Here is a 20061-nt window from a genome sequence, read left to right as displayed (position 1 = left end):
TTGTTCTGTTCTTAATTTGTTACTTTAATAATTCACTTGTTATTAAAATGGCATACACAAATGAGGAAATGGCTGATATGCATTACGTTTACGGTCTGTCGCAGGGGAATGGGTTAGAAGCTTCTACAAGATATGCTGAAATGTATCCTCAACGGCAGCATCCTTCACATAGAATATTTGTCTGACTTCATCAACGATTACGTGAATATGGTTCATTCAACAAAAGAACGCAGGATTGTGGTCGCCATCGAGAAGTAAGAACACCACAGCTTGAGGCAGCAGTACTTAATTTGATAGAAGAACAACCTACTACCAGTACTAGAAAGATTGCTTTCCAGCTAAATGTTGATCATATGACGGTATTTCGAATTTTAAAGGAACATCTCTTATACCCTTACCATCTGCAACGAGTACAGGCACTGTTACCGCGAGACTTTCCGAACCGTCTTGAATTTTGCAATTGGATGCTGGAAATGATTAGAAGAAATCGTGACTTTCTGAAGACGATCGAATTCACAGACGAATGTAGTTTTTCTCGGGACAAGATTATTAATTTTCATAATTACCACATATGGGCTGATGAAAACCCTCACGCTATTGTCGAAACTAACCATCAAGAACAGTTTTCTCTTAACGTGTGGGTCGGAGTTATTGGGGATTATTTAATTGGGCCTCATTTTCTACCTCGATTAAATGGTGAGGCATACGTTCAATTTTTAAGAGAAGTGCATCCCGTACTGCTGGAGGAAGTTCCTTTGGGCGTCAGAATTTCAATATTGTAACTTGTTTAGTGCTTGTGAAAAAAATTGTTAAACAAATTTTATGTACCCCTTTAAGGGGCTGTGTCTTAACAAGGGATGCTCCAATGAAGTTATTTTATATGAAATATCCTATCTTTTTTTCGATGAGGAATCACCCCCTTAAATGTTTTATACTTATTTAGTTACACCCTGTATTGTAAAATATACATTTAGCTGGGATATTTTGTCACGAGCTTGTTTGTGGTTTGTGTGTAATTCTATCAGTGTGATTAGTATTTTGGGTGTTTAGATTCACATATATTAATTAATTTTGTTTCCAATTACACTACGGGTGTTACCGCGGGCGATGTAATACCCCATCGATATAATTAAAAATGCGATTCTCTGAACAAAAAGAAAGAAAACAGATATGTACGAAATCCCCAAAAAATTGAAATGTAGGGTTGTATGTACCATCATCCTAATGGCTACAGCGTTAATTAATTACGAATAGAGCTAACAAAAGTACATAATAAAAAGCATTATATAAACTTAATTGGAGTAGAATATGTTATTTATATATTTTTTATTGTAGCCACATTGCAGTGAAATGTGTTAGTGATCTCGGAGATTAATGAAACTGTCGCATATCTGTCTAAGGTATAACAGGTGAATGCTTTTTAATATCAATTCTAGGTAAAGGTGTGTCAAATAATGTATGAAGTCTAGAAGCAGGCATAAGTATTCTAAAGTTAAGTGAACCCAATATGGTTCTAGAGGCCATTAAATTTGCACAGATTAAAAATAAATGATAATAACTAAAACACTACCCTATATCTCAAAAATTAAGCGTTCGTATAAACTTATTTCCATACTTTTAATAAAAATTACCTGCAGAACTTTAATGGTAGAAATTAACATCTTACAAGCTGAATTTTGTATGCCTAAGCTTGGCTCCTAAGACGCGCTGTTCCTGTGCAAATTATTCGGTGTTTACGCAATTTAACACCATGTGTGAATGAAAAATTCATATTCGTTGGCAAATATTTCTGAAGAGTGTAAAAAAGAACCTTCATATTCTTCTAATCCGAAACAGGTAAACATGTACCTTAGTTCTGTCCTAGTACGAATAAATTGCATATCTATATCCGCATACTTTGGAAGAATATATAAAATTAGATTAGATTAGACCAAGTAGTCCAGCCACTGAAGCATTTAGGCTACCAATTTTTTTGGATGGAATGGATTGACGTGAAATTTGAACTGTAGCTATGTATATAACGAGCGTTCAAATAAAAACGTGGTCGAAGTTGGCTCTGACACATTGGACGTAGGGAGTAGCTTATAGCGACCAACTTAACCTCATTTCTCAACGAGCTGTATAGCAGCTGTCAGTTTCAATAACGTTAATGACTATATAACTTTATTTTAAAGAATAATCGTGATAACAATAACAAACAATTAAAGGAGCTGCGAAAAGTGTCCCCCTCCTTGTTATAACAATAAATTAAAGCAGCTGCTGAAAGTGTCCCCCTCCTTGTTCCAAGCACTTTTACTACATTTTTGAGTGATTTGCATATTACAAGTTGTTGTTAAAAGATAATAACAGAGAAAATGTTGCTTTTGCAAAAGACAGGTCGCGAATCAGCTTTGTTCAGTTCTTTTTGAAGTACCTTTTAATGGTCAGGTAAAGTCAGTAGGTAGGTATTTATATGACGGGACTCTACCTTGTATGTTAACTCTATTTACATAGTACTGTTTTACTTTTATTTTTGCAACATTTTATTATACTTTATTATCTTCTCAAACTAATTGGCATTTGTCTGTTGGTTGATGTATCCAGTAAGTATTTTTTTATTATGAAAATGCTTTTAAAATAGGCAGTTTATTTGAAGCCTAAATTAGTAACAGTCAATCTTGGTCTACGGTTTACCTAATACTAGCCATTATTTCTTTCTAATGCATAGGTACATAAGTACACTAACTATAAGTGTGCTTAGCACCTTACAGTTTCTGCTTTTAAACCAACACTTGAACCAATTCAAAAGATTTAGCCTCAACATTTACATATCGAGGAAGCCTCTCTTCATGGCTTTTGGCAAACTTTTTGGTTGGTGTTGGTTACAGAATCCATATACTGTTCCTGCAGATCCAAGGTGCACCAACGATGTTCCTCAATATTTTATTCTGGAATTCCTGTATTCGATGTCTAATTCTTCCCTTTTTTTTTTCTTGATAGGAGCCTTCCAGCTCAAAATTGCGTTCATTGTCATACCTAAATAATGTATCTGTATTTGAGTACAGTATCTGATTATTATTTAACAGAAATTCTTCTGTTTGTAAAAATAGGATGTACTGTTTTGATGTCTTTTATCTTTTTACGCAGGTATTTATTTGATTGACTGTCATTTGAAACTTCTAAGTCGATTCAGTATCAGCGAAGGTAGCCATGTTATCGTTTTCTATTTTTCGATAAGTAGTGTACAGTGTATTTGGGACACGTGGTGTCAAATGGGATGAGGTAAGCTCCATTTTCAATCGAAAGTATTATCTTTGGGATTTGACAGAAACAACTAATGACGATTTTTTCCAGAAATATACCCAAATGTTTTTCCTGTTAAAAGCTGTATTTTTTTCTAATAAACTTTTATTAGAGAAATGTTTCTGTATTACTTCCCGTTTAAAAGTTATAAGCAATATCGTCCTAAAGAGTCTCAAAAGAAATACCACCTAAAATTCACATTAGCGGTGGAAGGATCAAGTAGTCGTTGGATCATAATTGAATGTTCGTTGTTTAAAGTGCATAAATGTCATTAAGAATAAATAAAAGGATTAAACTCGATAATTTTTTAATACAGGGTGTCTCGTAATTAGCTGCCAACCCCGGACAGGCCGATTCTATAATCAAAACTAAGTGAAAAAGTTCATATGAACATGAGTCCGGAAATGCTTCCTAAGGGCACAGGGACCCATTGAAGAGGGAGGAATGGAAATCATTGTTTTGCAATATCTCTCAATCGCGTTGTGGTAAATGAATGAAATATGGTATACACAGCTAAATTTTGATGAGCAATTTGATGGACTAATCCATTTATTTCCACAAGGTCCATTGGGGTGGGTACGGGGGGGCCCTTGGTACTTTGCGTGTGTAACTTTTTCATCTTTGACTTTTTAACAAATTGGACAGCAAATTCCGTTTTCCCGAACTGTTTTACGTTAAAAAGGTACTCTTGTTTCAAATCGTTATCTTTAACGGTTTCTGAGAAAATCGCTCTTGAATTAATCCCACTTTGGTCAATTTCATAGTAATTTAAACAAAAAAAAATAATAATAATTTAATACGTAATCAGTAATACACATTATTGATGTAGAACAATTATGATATGATGATTTGTTTATGGCTTTTGCGATGGTAATGCTGCGCGGCAGAACGCGAGTACGGCAGAAGGTTTCCAAACAGAAGGCTGACATCAAGGAGGACATTCCTCACTGTATTCCGCAATTTAGCTGCAACCGTCACTTTTCGAAGGGATCATAAGATGGAAACTTAATTTTGATAACAGACAACAAGCTATTTTAAAAACTGTTCAAAAAACCCTCCACCTTCTCTGATACAAAGTCTTGCCCTACGTGTAACACTTCTCGAAGCTATTAAGATGCTAAAACGGTTTTGACGAATTTCATTGGCTGCATCATTGATACGCTGCAGCAATTCCTCACGGGTATCGACTTCGGTGGCGTAAACTTTTTGATTTAGATATCCCCAGAAAAAGAAGTCCAGCGGGGTTAGGTCGGGAGAACGCGGCGGCCAAGCTACCGGTCCGTGCCTCCCTATCCACCGTCCAGCGAAATTTTCGTTTAGGAAATTTAGAACATTGCGACCACTATGTGCCGGGGCTCCATCGTGTTGAAAAAACATGTTACGTCGTAAATTTAGAGGCAGATCATCGAGAATTTGGGGAAGATTTTCTTGAAGTAAGTTTAAATAAAGATTTGAATTGAGACGTTGTGGAATTTCAATAGGTCCAATCAGAGTGTCGTGAATTATTCCCGCCCATAAATTTATGGAAAACCGTTGCTGGAAGTTTGTTCTCCGAACAACATGTGGGTTCTCTTCTTCCCAATAATGAGAATTATGAAAATTTAATTTTCCATTTCGGGTAAAAGTAGCTTCGTCACACCACAAAATTTTGGAAGCTTGCTCGTTGTCCAGCGACAAAATCCAGCGACAAAATTGCATACGTGGCGCAAAATCTTCTGGTATCAAGCCATGTACACGTCGATAGTGATAGGCATGTAGACCTTGTCGCTTTAATATTCTTCCAACCTGAAATGTTAGTAGCACATCTAATCAATTCTGTTAAGGAAATCTTTAAGATATGTAGTACCGTTGGCCGAGGAACATTTATTTGCCTTGAAATGTTCCGTATGCTAGTCGTAGGATCTTGTTCAATAGCGTCAAGGACCTCCGCTTCCCTATTAATCCTGGGACGTCCTTGACCCGGTGCCTTTCGAAAAGTGGCGGTTGCAGCTAAGTTGCGGAATACCGTAGGGAATGTCCTCCTTGATGGCAGCCTTCGGTTTGGAAACCTTCTCCCGTACTCGCGTTCTGCCGCTGCAGCATTACCATCGCAAAAGCCATAAATAAATATCATATCAACTAACTCTTGTCCCGTAAACTCTTCCATTTTTTTCGCTTAGAACTATTAAATTGGCAATCGGGTTGACAATACTTTGACATAAGAATACCTTGATAATTTTGTTTAAATTACTATGAAATTGACCAAAGTGGGATTAATTCAAGAGCGATTTTCTCAGAAACCGTTAAAGATAACGATTTGAAACAAGAGTACCTTTTTAACGTAAAACAGTTCGGGAAAACGGAATTTGCTGTCCAATTTGTTAAAAAGTCAAAGATGAAAAAGTTACACACGCAAAGTACCAAGGGCCCCCCCGTACCCACCCCAATGGACCTTGTGGAAATAAATGGATTAGTCCATCAAATTGCTCATCAAAATTTAGCTGTGTATACCAAATTTCATTCATTTATCACAACGCGATTGAGAGATATTGCAAAAAAATGATTTCCATTCCTCCCTCTTCAATGGGTCCCTGTGCCCTTAGGAAGCATTTCCGGACCCATGTTCATATGAACTTTTTTACTTAGTTTTGATCATAGAATCGGCCTGTGCAGGGTTGGCAGCTAATTATGAGACACCCTGTATAGTTAAAACAAAACTTGACTAAACTTAAAAAATGAGGCAAACGCTTTCATACACATACATTTTGAACACTATTTTATTCATGGAAAATAGTGTAATAAAAATGAAGCTATTAAAAAAATATAAAAAACCTGATAGAGAAAAGTTACACGAGAATTTTTTTAGCCCAAAGAATATTTCGTGCAGCATCATATTACTGAATTTTATAATTGAAACCGAGTCAGTTTTTTGGAGGATCGGAAGACCTGTTACGCCTTCGGTGGTGGCTGCACCAGCATCACACATCATCAATTAATCAATTATTCCCAGTGTCAATAGACACAGTTGGTACTCTTTACAGGTAATCGCATAATATCCTGGCTTTGGGCGAATTCTACATCGTGGGCTCCTGCTAGTTCGCCGATCAATAGACGTTCGCGGGGCAGTCGTGCCGATCCGAAGCGCACGCCAAGCAGTCAGCTCGCCGAGGAAGCGACGGCGGACCAAATTTCGGTGCTCTTCATCGAGCAGTTAGGCGGTAAATCCGATTCAAAATCCGGTGGTGATATCGTTGTTTGCTGATATGGTTCATAATTGAGACAGGTCTTACGTGAGTTTACGTGGCGCCGCGTAGGGACCTTGGCAGTTTTTACGGAGTTTAAGCAAGGCGTGTTTGTGTTGACTTTTCTCCGAGTTGTCCACAGATTTTCCTGGAGATTTTCGTTCAGTTCCGCATATATACTGTGAGTAAGTTTCGAACTTGTAAATCAGAGCAAACGGGTTTTAAGAGGATCGGGATGTTTTTTGATTCACAGGATCCTCCTATTCAGAAACATAGCCACTTTATGAAAATGTACAGCTCCTATTTTAACATCCGCGGAAAGAAACTATGTATATAGATATTTCTTAATTCAATTGAAAGCGATAGCCTTGACTGCAACTACAGAGATTCCTTCCACACTATCGTATAAATAAAGTAAAGTGACATAATTTATACACTAGATTTATTATGATTTTGAAAAAGTTTGTATTGTGTATGTATTTGCATATTTTTCATTCATTCATTCATTTTACAGATTGGTACAAGTCCTATTAAAAATATATTTTTTTTGATATTGTGTCTTTGTTTTATAGATCTAAATCCATTTTATTTGGTGCGGAAAGTCTTTACGCCCACTGAGAATGAACTTACGTAGCAAATTTAAATTAAATTATATAAAGGGTATCGCGCTTAAATATGATGCAAGCCGGTAAATTATTTATTTTTTGGCCGATTTCAAAAAATTTTATTTGGGAATGTAGGGTTAAAAAACTGTGATACTTCTGTTTTTATTAATGCAATACACGGCCAACTAGTGCCCGTCTGAAGATGTATCGAATTTGATGAAACTTGGTGATAAGACATTTTAAGGGATGCTGAATGAGAATAGGTAATCTGTTTTTTGGAAAAAAATCTCTAATATCAATTAGCTGTTTTGACGTCAAAAAAAAGCATCCTAGTTGGCCGTGAATTGCTTTAATAAAAACAGCAGAATTACAGTTAGAATTTTTTTATCCTACATTCTAAAAAAAAAAAATTTGAAATCGGTCAAAAAACAAAGAAGCTACAGGCTTGTGTCACATTTAAGCGCGACACCTATTTGCTTAAAAGTCACATATGCATTATTATTATGCTTTTCATGAGCCAAATATTTATTGCATTTTAAAATATAGATATTAATTCCATTGTTGTCTACAATGATGTTTCTAGAAAAAGTTTAACGATTTTGTTTTAATATTCAATTAAGATCATAATTAAATTACTGATTGTGAGATCATCATACATTTTTGAGAAATAAAATAACTTATGTTATTAACGATGTACAGTAAATTGTTAAATATATTGCTTTCTATTTGACAAAGTACCATACATTAAAAAAACAGCTAATAAACAAGATTGTCAGGGGTAGTTTTTAACAAAATTTGTAAATACATAATAAAATAAATAATGCTTAACTTAAAAAATAAATATATCAAAAAAGGAGCCATTATTTTAAAAAGTGTGAAGCAGCTTTTTGTCATTTTTTTTTAATTAATAGATTACCTCAAAATATTACAATTTCAACTTTACTCCTAAAACAAAATTAACAATTTTCCTACGTCTGTTTCAATAATGGTGGTAAAAGTTATCACATAAACATATACATGGTATTCTTTCATTTGAGTGTCATATCAAGATGTTTTTTGGTCATAAAAATTTCAAATAAACATATTTATACAGGATCAAGACAAAATGAGTTGCGTAAGACTCATTTTTAATAACTTCTTGGTAAATAAGCCTCTTGGAAAAAGTAGGTTTAGATCCGTTCAGAAATAAATATTTTCTTTGAAAAAGTGTATCTTGTAACAATTATTTATTAGTCTTTCCGAAGTCAGTTGAACATGTAAAAAAACGCCTGGTAATAAAATTTAATGACTTTCATAGGCGTCCCTAAAAAAGTTTTCTGTTTCTATATAATGTGTAGAAAATTTATATATGTTCATTTGGTCAACAACATATTTTATTTATTTATGTCCTTAAACAATTTTATTATATTGATGGTAAATTTCGTTTTGTTCCGTTTCAAAAGGTCTCCAAAATGCCATGTTGTAATAATATTCATAAACAAAATATCCCTCTTATTTCTCCCTTTCGCAATTGTAATATGAATGATTAATAGAAGGTGTCTATAATAAACTAAAATTACCTAAATCACACCAAATTCCGCATTGCTGCACTACACTGTTAGGCAATTTGTCAACCACTTGTCAACAGCTGAGATTTATTGGCCAGTGGATCAATGCAGCTGTGTTTGGATTTCGTTTGTCCGCGCTCGCATTCTTCAACTGGGCGTATAAATTTCTACCACCTCCACGTTTTCCAGACCTGTATATGGGTATGGCTAAATAAATATAGGAACAAGTTTTTCAAATAATTCAATGCCGAGTTGCTGCGTAGCGACCGAATCTGGTACATTCTGCCTAACTCTTTGGTCTTAAATTGAGATCGGAAAGACTATACCAAAGATACCACATAAAAAATGTGTTTAATTAATAATTTGGGACCTGCCATGAATTGTAGGTATTCATGTAAAAAAATATCTATTTCATTATTATAATTCATAGTTAACATTTGATGAATACAAACTAATTTATGTATACGTTTTAAATAGCAATACTTATTTAGTATTTAGAAACATTTAGTTATCTGGAATGTGGACATCACAGCACCAAAAAAAAACATATCATTTTGAAAAAGTCCAGCACATTTTTCAAATTACCATCACTCTTTATTGGTATAGGTTTAAACTGTATTTTGTAAGAGAAAGGTGGTGAATGGCTCTTCCATGACGCGTGGCAACTATGCACATTTTTTAAAATGAATTATTTAAAAAATGAAGTTAAATCGGTAACAATAAATATTTCGCAAGTAATTCTGACTGGAGGGATATCATTTATTATTATTTTATCTAAATAATCTAATCTCTCTCAATAAACGAATACAAATAGATTTTGTGTTATTTTTTTAGATTAAAATAAATACTGGTATTTAATTATGAATTAAAAGTGATTGTGAAGATTTTGATATTTTTACGAGGGACAATTAGAAATATTTTTGCTCGTATTTATTATAATTTCATATTTTATCTCTTCAATATATCAATTGATATTTTAAGGCCTGATTTTTTCACCTCCTGATAAATTTATCTTCCAGTTAAATCTATATCTTTTTCATAAAATATATATGTATAAGATAGTGACAGAATTAACTGACATTTAAGTTTACCCGACAGTTGAAAAAAACCGACCGAAATAAGTGTATCTTGAAATTTATATCCTCAAAGTTAGTTACGACTTGATTTTATGGAATATACAAGTTGTTCAGTTAGTAATAGGTCAAGAATAGTTTTTAATTTTAGTAATTGAACATCCTAAACAATTCATGGCAAAATATGAATAGTTATTTTTTCACTGCGGTCCAGACTAGTTTCTATATGGAAGTACATTGTACTTCCCATAACAACTAATTAGTGTTCGTTTACCTTGTATAAACGGGGATATTAATATTTGAAATATTGAGAGCTTTATTGTTCTAGTTGGTGCACACTTATCTTTAAAAAAGCTTTTAAAATCACAGACATATTTTACTGGACATCAACATGACATAATTCTCGGGATACGCCGGCCTGCTATGATGCAGTGAAACAAAAAAATCTTAAAACAGATCCCGAGAAATGTTTTGTCCCTGGAGAAAACCGCATCAAGATCGATCAGCCATTCTTGTGTGAATTTTCAGTTAACAAACAAGCAGATAAACTCCATTTGTAGATATTTGTCTTGATTTGTATGTAGGGCTATTTTAAAAATTTCAACATTTCCCATAATTGTTCCTGAATGATAAATTAATTTTGTAATAAAACAGGTAAGTATTAGTATTAGTTTATTATACAGGGTGTTCCGTTCATGTTTCAAAAAAACTTGTGTGCAAGTTCTACATGGGAAAATAATGGGGGTAGTTCATGTAACATATTTTTCTTCCGTCCTGTTTTTGAAGTTGTTACTTTCCAAATGGTTTTCCTTAATTATCTTTAAATCGGCTAAAGATAAAAATGTCAAAATTTGTACACGAGTAAACAACTGTGCGTTAAGAATACTGTGCAAACGGTTTCTTTCTGAAAAGCAGTGTTGTCGATATAGGTAATTGAAGGGATAGAATCGAAAAAAAAAATGTTAAAAGTCAAAATTTATTACATTTCTAAACGGTTCTGTAAACTCAAGGATACTACAAAAGAAAGGTATATTTGTCGAAATTCGGTAGCATGTGCCATTTTCAAGAAAAATGAAGTTGAATTTTTTTTGCTCACATAAAGCGGTTAACAAAATATTAAATTGAAAGAGGACCTTACCATTGAGTGAGCTGAAGACATTTAGCTACCAAAAGTATTTGCATTTAAGACTATAATTTTAATTTTTTACGTATCACATGACAGTTAAATTGTAAAACATTTTATTAACTAAAAAAAAATTAAAATTTATTTTAAGTTTCAGTTTGTTGTAAACTGACATTTAAAAAAGTAAATCAAAATAAACAGATTATGGTAATTAATTATCTATTATTAACTAATTTTAGATTTTGTAAACTACTACACTACCATTACCTACTAAAATAAACAATTGTTGATGGACATGAATGCTTAAAAAAGTGATAAAAACAGAAAAATATTAGGACACAGACTTGGAGACATACAGAACAATTGCTGCGCAATTAAATAAATGTGCAAACTCGAAATACTACAGTAGATACTGAAATTGTCCCTCATTTCCTTCTATGCAACTTCATTTTTCTCGAAAATGGTATATGCTACCGAATTTCAACAAGTATATATATTTTTTGTAGTATGCTTTAGAGTTTACAGAACCGTTTAGAAATGTAATAAATTTTTACTTTTAACATATTTTTTTTCTATTGTACCCCTCCAATTACCTGTATCGGCGACACTGCTATTCAGAAAGAAGCCGTTTGTACATTATTCTTAACGCACAGTTGATATTTGCTCGTGTACAAATTTTGACATTTTTATCTTTAGCCGATTTAAAGATAATTAAGAAAAACCATTTGGAAAGTAACAAATTCAACACACTGTATCTCGAAAACAGGGCATCTAAGAAAATAACTTTACATGGACTACTCCTATTATTTTTCCATGAGGAACTTGCACACAAGTTTTTTTGAAACACGAACGGGACACCCTGTATAGACAAAAATATTGTTCACTTTTTTTGTATGTCACTAATTATGTATAACATTTTGTATACAGAGTATTTTATGACGATGAGGCAAAAAGTGCTGGATCAAAATTTAGGTATATGTACGGGGTGTTTCAGGATTAAGTCGACAAACTTTGAAGATGCGTTCTTTTGGTCAAAATAAGTAAAAAAAAATGTAGGCTCGGAAACGCTTCGTTTTCGAGATACAGGGTGTTAAAGACTCCTCTACTGGTGACTATTAATGTTTATTATTGAGACATATTGTAACAAATTATCTCATCATAGGTTCTACTTAAATATATCCATTCCCTTTCAAGATATTAAAAAATATTATTTTTTTGAAATCTTTAACACTGTATCTCGAAAACGAAGTGTTTGAGGCCCTATGTTTGTACATTTTTTTACTTATCACAACCAGAGGAACACATCTTCAAATTTTGTGTAGCTTAATTCTGAAACACCCTGTAAAATTCGTATTCTTTTGTAACCCCCGAAAAGTCCCCCCTGTATATTTTTTCTGCTATTTCGAGTATCATACTGAAAGTACTTGTACATGTGAGATAAATCTTGTATTTGATTTATGTGAGGTTATTCTTAACTTTCGAATTAACAATTAAATACTTTTTTAACTAGGTTTTGAATATTATTCTAGTAAAAAAAATCATAATTATCATATGATATTACCAATATGATATGACCATGACTTCCCATCTTACTTTTACACGTTGTATATGTCCTAATGAAAACGTATAATATTGAAAAGTTGATTAAAAAGTGTACTCCAGAATTTTATGGTTAATTCAACAGTAAAAGGCGTTGGACAAAAAAATCAAATGCATGACTTTTTGTCACTAGTTCATGTATTTTCAGTGTACTAAGCGGAATAGTAGAAAATACATACAGAGTGAACTCTTCGGAGGGGCTTCAAAAAAAAAAAAGAAAAAGAATTTTCCTAGTGCGAATTTTCCTAGTGCATTTACAAATTCTTACTTCTGGAATCTATAGGTCATTCGTGGTATATGATATCGTTATCCTTAGTATACAATTTTACTTTTGATAACGATCCTATTGGTCTCTTTAGGGTTTCTATACAAACATATTTCTAATTCCCCGTCTTAGTGCCACACACTGTGTATGTGGAACTGTTACTCAAATTCAAATTAATACCATTAGCGTTCGTCAACTGTTAATTAAATTATCTGCCTCTTCTCACAGATACGACTTCCTAATTCGACATTTTATAGTATGGGTTTTATATGACTTTAATGATGTTTCTGATATATTTTATATGTCCGTTGATGGAAACTTACACTATTTGGTGATATAAAAATAGAAACAAAGTGTATTGATGTCAAATTTGACACTTTCGGGTATATGCATGCATTATACATAATGATTTTTTTTCGGGGTATAAAAATAAAAAATATAATTCGACTGTTTTACGATATAATTCAGTGGATTGTGCATTTTTTCAACGATGGCACACTTGACTATATCAAGAAACAATTGAATTCGTCTGTTTTCGTCTTTTGAACTCTTTTTGACTTTTAGTTTTAACAACTCTCAAAAAAACATCACTTTGTATATTTCCTTCCTGAAGCTTCCCAAAATATAATACATATTTTGTTTGTAATGCACGCAAATCTAGAAAATTGAAGAATTCCAAATATGCGTTCTTCCTGTCTTGCAACAAATTCTCATAACACCTGGCTGACTGGAATAGGCTGACACTATATAGTCTAAAAAGCAAATCTGGTCAAAAAATGATTATCGTCTTATACGCACAGAATACGTTCCAGTGAAAAATTGACTGATGTCAAATATAAAGGGGTTATTTACATTTTATTTTTATTGTGGATTATTTAAAGCAGTTATTGTGAAATTGTTTAAAACAGTCTTTAAATATCTCCGCTGGAATCGATTATTGAAACTTTGTAGAATTTCTTTGAATGTCCAAAATAGAATTGTAAGGTATTCCTTTTATGAGTAATTTTAATTTTGGAAACATTTGGAGTCTCCCTAGGGAAGATGTTTAAAAAATTGCGAACAGACTTGCATAGTCGACAGGTACGTTGTCGAGCAACAGTGACCAAGAACTTTGATCGCTGTCCCTTGCGATGTCCGTCCATTACGATTGCTGAACAGCCGTAATTAACATTTACTATTTGACCTTCAAGAACGAACTGGTGAATATTGCTTATAACTCCGATCTACACACAATATTCACATACAGTTTTTGTATGTGACCATTTTGAAAAGAAAAACTTTACCCTTAAATAAAATCAAACGTTAATGAAATATTTGTTTGCTCCTGAACAAAAGTTTAAGGTCAGAAGTAGTTTGTCCAAATTAGGAAATATTCATCCGGTTTCAGTTTTTCAAAGAATATATTTTAGAGTCAAGCAACTATAGGGATTTTTTAGATTACATTTATTGTGCCAGACCATAATAGTACATTATACTATAAGGGAGAGAAATGCGTTATTTTGGCAGAGGTGCAATTTGAAGCCCGAGGGCTACAATGCACCGAGGACAAAATAGCATCTCTCCCGAATGGTATATACTATTTTTTCCACGGTCTCATTAACTTAAAAACACATATTTTGTCATTATGAAGTAAGTAGCACCAGAATTATTGTATTCGGATTTGAGCATTTATTTAGTAGTCGTTGAGTTATTGTCATAACTACAAAATAAACAAACAAAAAGAATTGTCAAATTAAGGTGCTAGTTTGGTTTAGTTTAAAGTTTGTTTAGTGCACAATGAATAATTGTGAGTCGGAAGAGATTGTGGAGGCTGCAAATATTGCAATAAGCAATTTGCTGCCTACGAAGTCAAGATCTTTATACGATATAGCCTACAATCGGTTCAAAAAGTGGTGCGCCGAGAAAAATGTTCAAGTATACAGCGAGAATGTTTTGTTGGCATACTTCAGTGAAAATGCAAAGAATTACAAGTCTTCCACATTATGGGCGCAATATTCTATGGTTAAGTCATGCTTGATAATTTACGACAACATAGATATAAGCAAATTCCCCAAGCTGATCGCATTTTTGAAAAGAACCGGTGACGGATATCAAGCGAAAAAATCGAAAATATTGACAAAGGGTGAAATCGACCGTTTTCTATCAAGTGCAGATGACAAAGAATTCTTAATGATTAAGGTAAGATTACTTTTGTTGTTAGGTATTTCAATTATTAAGTATTTTGATTTTTTATAGGTTGGATTAATTCTGGGGATTGCCGGAGCTTGTCGAACTGATGAACTAGTCAATTTAACTGTAGATGATATTGAGGATGTAGGCTCTTCCTTGATTGTAAAAATTCCAAACACTAAGACAAAGATTCCACGAACCTTTGTGGTTACCGATGTGGGAAATATGCTTGAATTGTTTCGAAAATACCTGTCCCTTCGTCCTCCCCACGTCAAGCATAAGCGCCTTTTTTTGTACTACAAAGCAGGAAAATGTAGTTCGCAGCCAGTTGGCAAGAATACCATGGGAAAAATTCCGAGTGTAGTAGCTTCGTATTTAAAATTACCTGATGCTGCATGTTATACTGGTCACTGCTTACGAAGATCTTCAGCGACATTACTGGCAGATGCTGGTGTGGATATCACGACAATAAAGCGTCATGCTGGTTGGAAATCAACGACAGTCGCTGAGGGTTATGTCGAGAACTCCATTGAAAATAAGACCAAAATTGCTAATCAGGTTTTAGTAGGTACCACTACTAGCGCAATCACAAAAACTGTAAATGTAAGCGAAAGTAATATTCCTTCTAATATTAATTTTGAAAATTGTACAAATGTAACATTTAATTTAAATGTCAATAAATAATTTCAATGTTATCTTTTTTTTTGCATGAAAAACGTTCTCCATAATGTAAACTCCCTTGGGAGCATTATACTCCCTTGGGAATAATCGACTACTTCTGTTTTAATTTTGATGTCATAGAAACTGATTTCTACTCCCGACCGTGGAAAAATGTATTTTACTAGAAACAAGAGTACCTTTTTTATGCAGAATATGATAAATTTTCATAATTTCGGTTCAGGAAGTAGAAAAAATTGCGTACAAAAAAAAATTGTAAAATTTGCCCCATGGTCCCGCATATTCTTACGTCTCTGTAGCAAATTTTGATTTGTATATTATGCCGATTATTAAGCATATAAATAGTAATACAAAATTTCGCGATTTAATATTAGACCGCTTTGAAGGATTTGAAGAAGAAAACTTTCTTCAGAAGTGGTAAAAGATGCGTTAGAAGTCGTGGGGAAAATATTGCTCCAAATATTCCGGTTAATAAACAAAAAAAGATATACATTTTTTCAAAAGAAGAAAGGCGCAAAGAATAGGTACTTCTGACATACCTTTTGGAAAAGTCAAAGATAAAATCATCAACATTACAAAAAGGTACTTTTGTCATACTTTTTAGAAAAGTCAAAGAAGGTAAAACCGTCAACATTATGTTTCTCGATGCTAAAGTCAACGTTGCTGGTTAATGAAAATTGTGACATTTCCGTAATATGTTTCATGAGTCCATTCCATCAAATAACGTTTAGTAATGTTTTCAAGATACCTATAGCAAACTGATTATATTGCTAAAGAAATTAACTGATCGGTGCAAAACTAAAAAATCTCGAGTTTTGGAACCTGATATTGACGTGAGACTTTTAGGAGATTCTTCAGACGACGACTAACTATCTGTTTATACGAAGGTGAACATTTTATAACAGTTACATCAATAATTTTAGTAATTTATATTTCACATTAGGTACAGGTTGTTGTAATAATGGGTTTCTTTGGGGCATGCCGGTCGAATGAATTATACAAGTTAGAAACTTCTAATGCTTCTAACGGTCTCACTATTTGACACCAAAACTGAGCGAGGATAAATATGCTGTGAATTCTTTGGGTATTGTCAAAAAATACGTTGATTTGTGCCCTAAAAACTTGCCTAATCAGAAGTCCTGCATCAACTATCGACCATTATTTCTGTCGCTATGAGCCATGATGTGGGCAAATTCTGATGCATTTCTGATAGCAGTCAAGCGTATAGGGAAATGGAAGTCATCTTTAGTGGCCGAAACTTAGTTTGAAACAGCCAAATTTAATAAATTCAGTATCTCAATTATTGTGCATATTTATAAAAAAAATCACGAGACACGTCGATTTTGGATTCTGAAATGACATCCTGCAACATAAAAGTTTCATCCTTAAATCCAACCCCCTTTGAGTGGCAATTACAACCCCTAAATTTTAAATGGAAAGTAGGGGCTTGTAATACCTCATTTGAAAGGTGTTTCCATTCTCTATTCAAAAATGCTTTTATATTGCAAAAATTAACGGTCTGCTTGATGAAACTCGTTACAACAAACAAAAACATACAAACTCGCAGCGTTTTATTCTTGCAGGCTAGCAAAGACAATTTCAGTGTTCTTTTTAAACATTATCAATTAAAAAGAAGACTAAAACTTATCAAAATTCTTGATAGCTGGCATTGCCAGTTTTATTTATTTATTTGATACACCATTCAACAGAAAATTTATTGAAAATGTAGCCCCCTGCTGTTTAATTGACAGCAATAAATAGTTGTCAGTGTTTTGCGTATTGTTTGAGTTTTGCTAACTGCAATTCTTAAACTTGGTTTATTTAATAGAAATGCATAAAATAAGAATTATACGGACGGTTGCTTACAGAGATTGGGATCACAGGCCGAAGTTGCTCGTCTATTTCAAGAAAAATTTCTTAATTTGCCGCCTACATCCCAAGGTACGATTAGCAAAACGTCGTCAAAACTGTAGCTACTGGTCCAATAAAAATCCTCACTGGCCGAGAAAACTACATCTGCAAAATCCTGAAAAGGTTAATGTTTGGACGGGGATAATTGGAGACTGTCATTGGTCCATTTTTCATTGATGACAATTTGAATGGAAAGGAACTTATTTTGAATATGTCCTACTTTGAAATTAAGTTTTTTTTTAGTTTGCTGTAGCGAATTTTGTCAAGCAGATGAATTAATTTTTTTACTGTTAATTTTTGTAATAAATATGAAAACCATAGCATTTTTGAATAGAGAATGAAAATACCTTTTAAATGAGGTATCACAAGCCCCTTTCTTCCCATTTAAAAATTTAGGGGTTGAATTTAGGGATGAAATTTTTTATAAATATGCTCAATAATGATTGAGATACTGAATTTATCCCATTTGGATATTCTACACTGTACAGAATAGGCCAATCATTATAGCTTTTTTCTCGGGAAAAAAATACTATTAGAAGTTTCTCTGCGGAATATTGTTCAGAAACGTGTTATAAACAAAATATTAAAAAATCAACTCGAGACTAGTTGGGAAACTTTGTTAAAACAATGGTCAAAATTATGGAAAAGTGGTTTTTTGACTCGCGTAAAAAAACTGTTATTCATAGAGAAAAAAGGTTTATACAAAAAAGGTAGGTATTAAATAAATCTGTAAAATAAGACAAGTCCGATTAAATTCCGATAATTTGTTTATGCGCAAGAGCTCAAAAATGGTCGAAATTGTCCGCTTTTTTCAATTGCTAATAATTAATGCAATTTTCATCGCAGACACTTGTAATTCAGGATTTTTGAGGCTTTTTGCACCCTTAATAAGTGGTAAAAATTTCAGCCCAAAAACTTCATTAGCTTGGCGTTGGCGGAATTTGTTATCTAAGAAGATGCTATTTTCAATTCATTTTTCCCAAGCTCACAGGCGTTGTAGGGTTTCGATCATTAGTTGTTTTTGTACCTAAATAGTTGTATTGACATATGCATTTACTGATAATTTAATTTTTCAAATTTAATTTGTTTAAAAATGACTGAAAAAATGTTAATATTTATTACATCGTTAAGCGCGCATGCTAAGCCTCGCCTTCCCCACTCGTTCGCTAGACCAAGTAATAGAACGCATCGCCGCTATCTTCTTTTTCGAAATTAAATAGTTGAATTCACCTTAATGTTAATGTAGGACATGAAAATATAGCTCTTAATGTATATTCTCTCCAAATTTCGGCTCTTAATATTAATAATTAAGGTCACTGCGATTAAATAAATAAAAAAAATTATCTCAGCTTCTAATCAACTTACAACAACGATTTTTTTTTAAATTCGAAGAAAACTAAAGTAAAGAGGTTACTATTTTATTTTATAATAATTACCTATCTTAACAATTTAATAAATATTAACATTTTTTCAAAGTCAATTTTAAACAAATTAAATTTGAAAAACTAAATTCTCGGTAAATGTCTATGTCAATACAACTATTTAGGTACAAAAACAACTAATGATCAAAACCCTACAACGCCTGTGAGCTTGGGAAAAATGAATTGAAAAATAGCATCTTCTTAGATAACAAATTCCGCCAACGTCAAACCAATGAAGCTTTCGAGCTGAAATTTTTACCACTTATTAAGGGTGTAAAAAGCCTCAAAAATCCTGAATTACAAGTGTCTGCGATGAAAATTGCATTAATTATTAGCAATTGAAAAAAACGGCAATTTTCGACCATTTTTGAGCTCTTGTGCATAAACAAATTATCGGAATTTAATCGGACTTTTTTCATTTTATAGGCTTATTTAATACCTACCTTTTTTGTATAAACTTTTTTTCGCTATGAATAATAGCTTTTTTACGTGAGTCAAAAAACCACTTTTCCATAACTTTGACCACTGTTAAAACAAAGTTTCCCAACTAGCCTCGAGTTGATTTTTTGATATTTTATTTATAACAGGTTTCCGAACAATATTCCGCAGAGAAACTTCTAATAGTATTTGTTTCCCGAAACAGGCTCTTTCATGTCTATAATGACTGGGCTAGAAGACTTAGTAGCGAGAAAGGTTGAAGTATTGAAGAAAATACTTAGTGATGTAATGAGAAATTCTTGGTGTTTTATTTCTGTACTTTTGTAAGAATATTTTGTAGAAATGTTAATTGTACGATTAAAGTTCATATTAATTCTAATGAAAATGAAAATTGAAAATAATTTGTATATGAATAAATAACAATATAAAAATTAAAGGAATTTATCTACCATTGCGATTAAAACGGCATTTGTTCTGTTGATTTGAGTTGTATAAACTACACTTTAGCATTTGTTATAGAAAAAACTGTTTTCTTAAAGGACCCCGCACTTTTCTTATGAAAAAGTAGTTTCAGTTAAATTGGCTGAAATTTTTATATGTTACAGCTGTTAACCTGCCGATCAAAAGTCTCCACTGGCGCAATATCCAAAAGTTTTCGAGTTATGTTGACATAACTCTGTATTCGAAGGGGTACCTAAAATTGTTATTTAATATTTTTTGCCGTTTGCA

General features: G+C 32.9%; 1 protein-coding gene across 4 annotated transcripts in view; it reads left to right on the top strand.

Moving 5' to 3' along the window:
* LOC108912537 (protein retinal degeneration B) overlaps window positions 1-20061 on the top strand; it is a 70491-nt gene that overhangs the window by 7810 nt on the left and 42620 nt on the right. For 2 of the 4 annotated variants that reach the window (XM_018717789.2, XM_018717785.2), the window contains exon 1: window positions 6416-6684. The exons of 1 other annotated variant lie outside the window; for it this stretch is intronic. The gene's annotated coding sequence lies outside the window, so the exon portion shown is untranslated. Of the gene's footprint in view, window positions 1-6414; window positions 6685-20061 lie in introns of those variants that run through there. One more of the 4 variants, XM_018717788.2, reaches the window with a different exon arrangement.

The sequence above is a fragment of the Anoplophora glabripennis genome, unplaced genomic scaffold (genome assembly GCF_000390285.2).
Source record: "Anoplophora glabripennis isolate ALB-LARVAE unplaced genomic scaffold, Agla_2.0 scaffold636, whole genome shotgun sequence".
In the NCBI taxonomy this organism is placed as follows: Eukaryota; Metazoa; Arthropoda; class Insecta; order Coleoptera; family Cerambycidae; genus Anoplophora; species Anoplophora glabripennis.
Note: the sequence above shows the minus strand (reverse complement) of the source record. Positions and strands in the feature narration are given on the sequence as shown.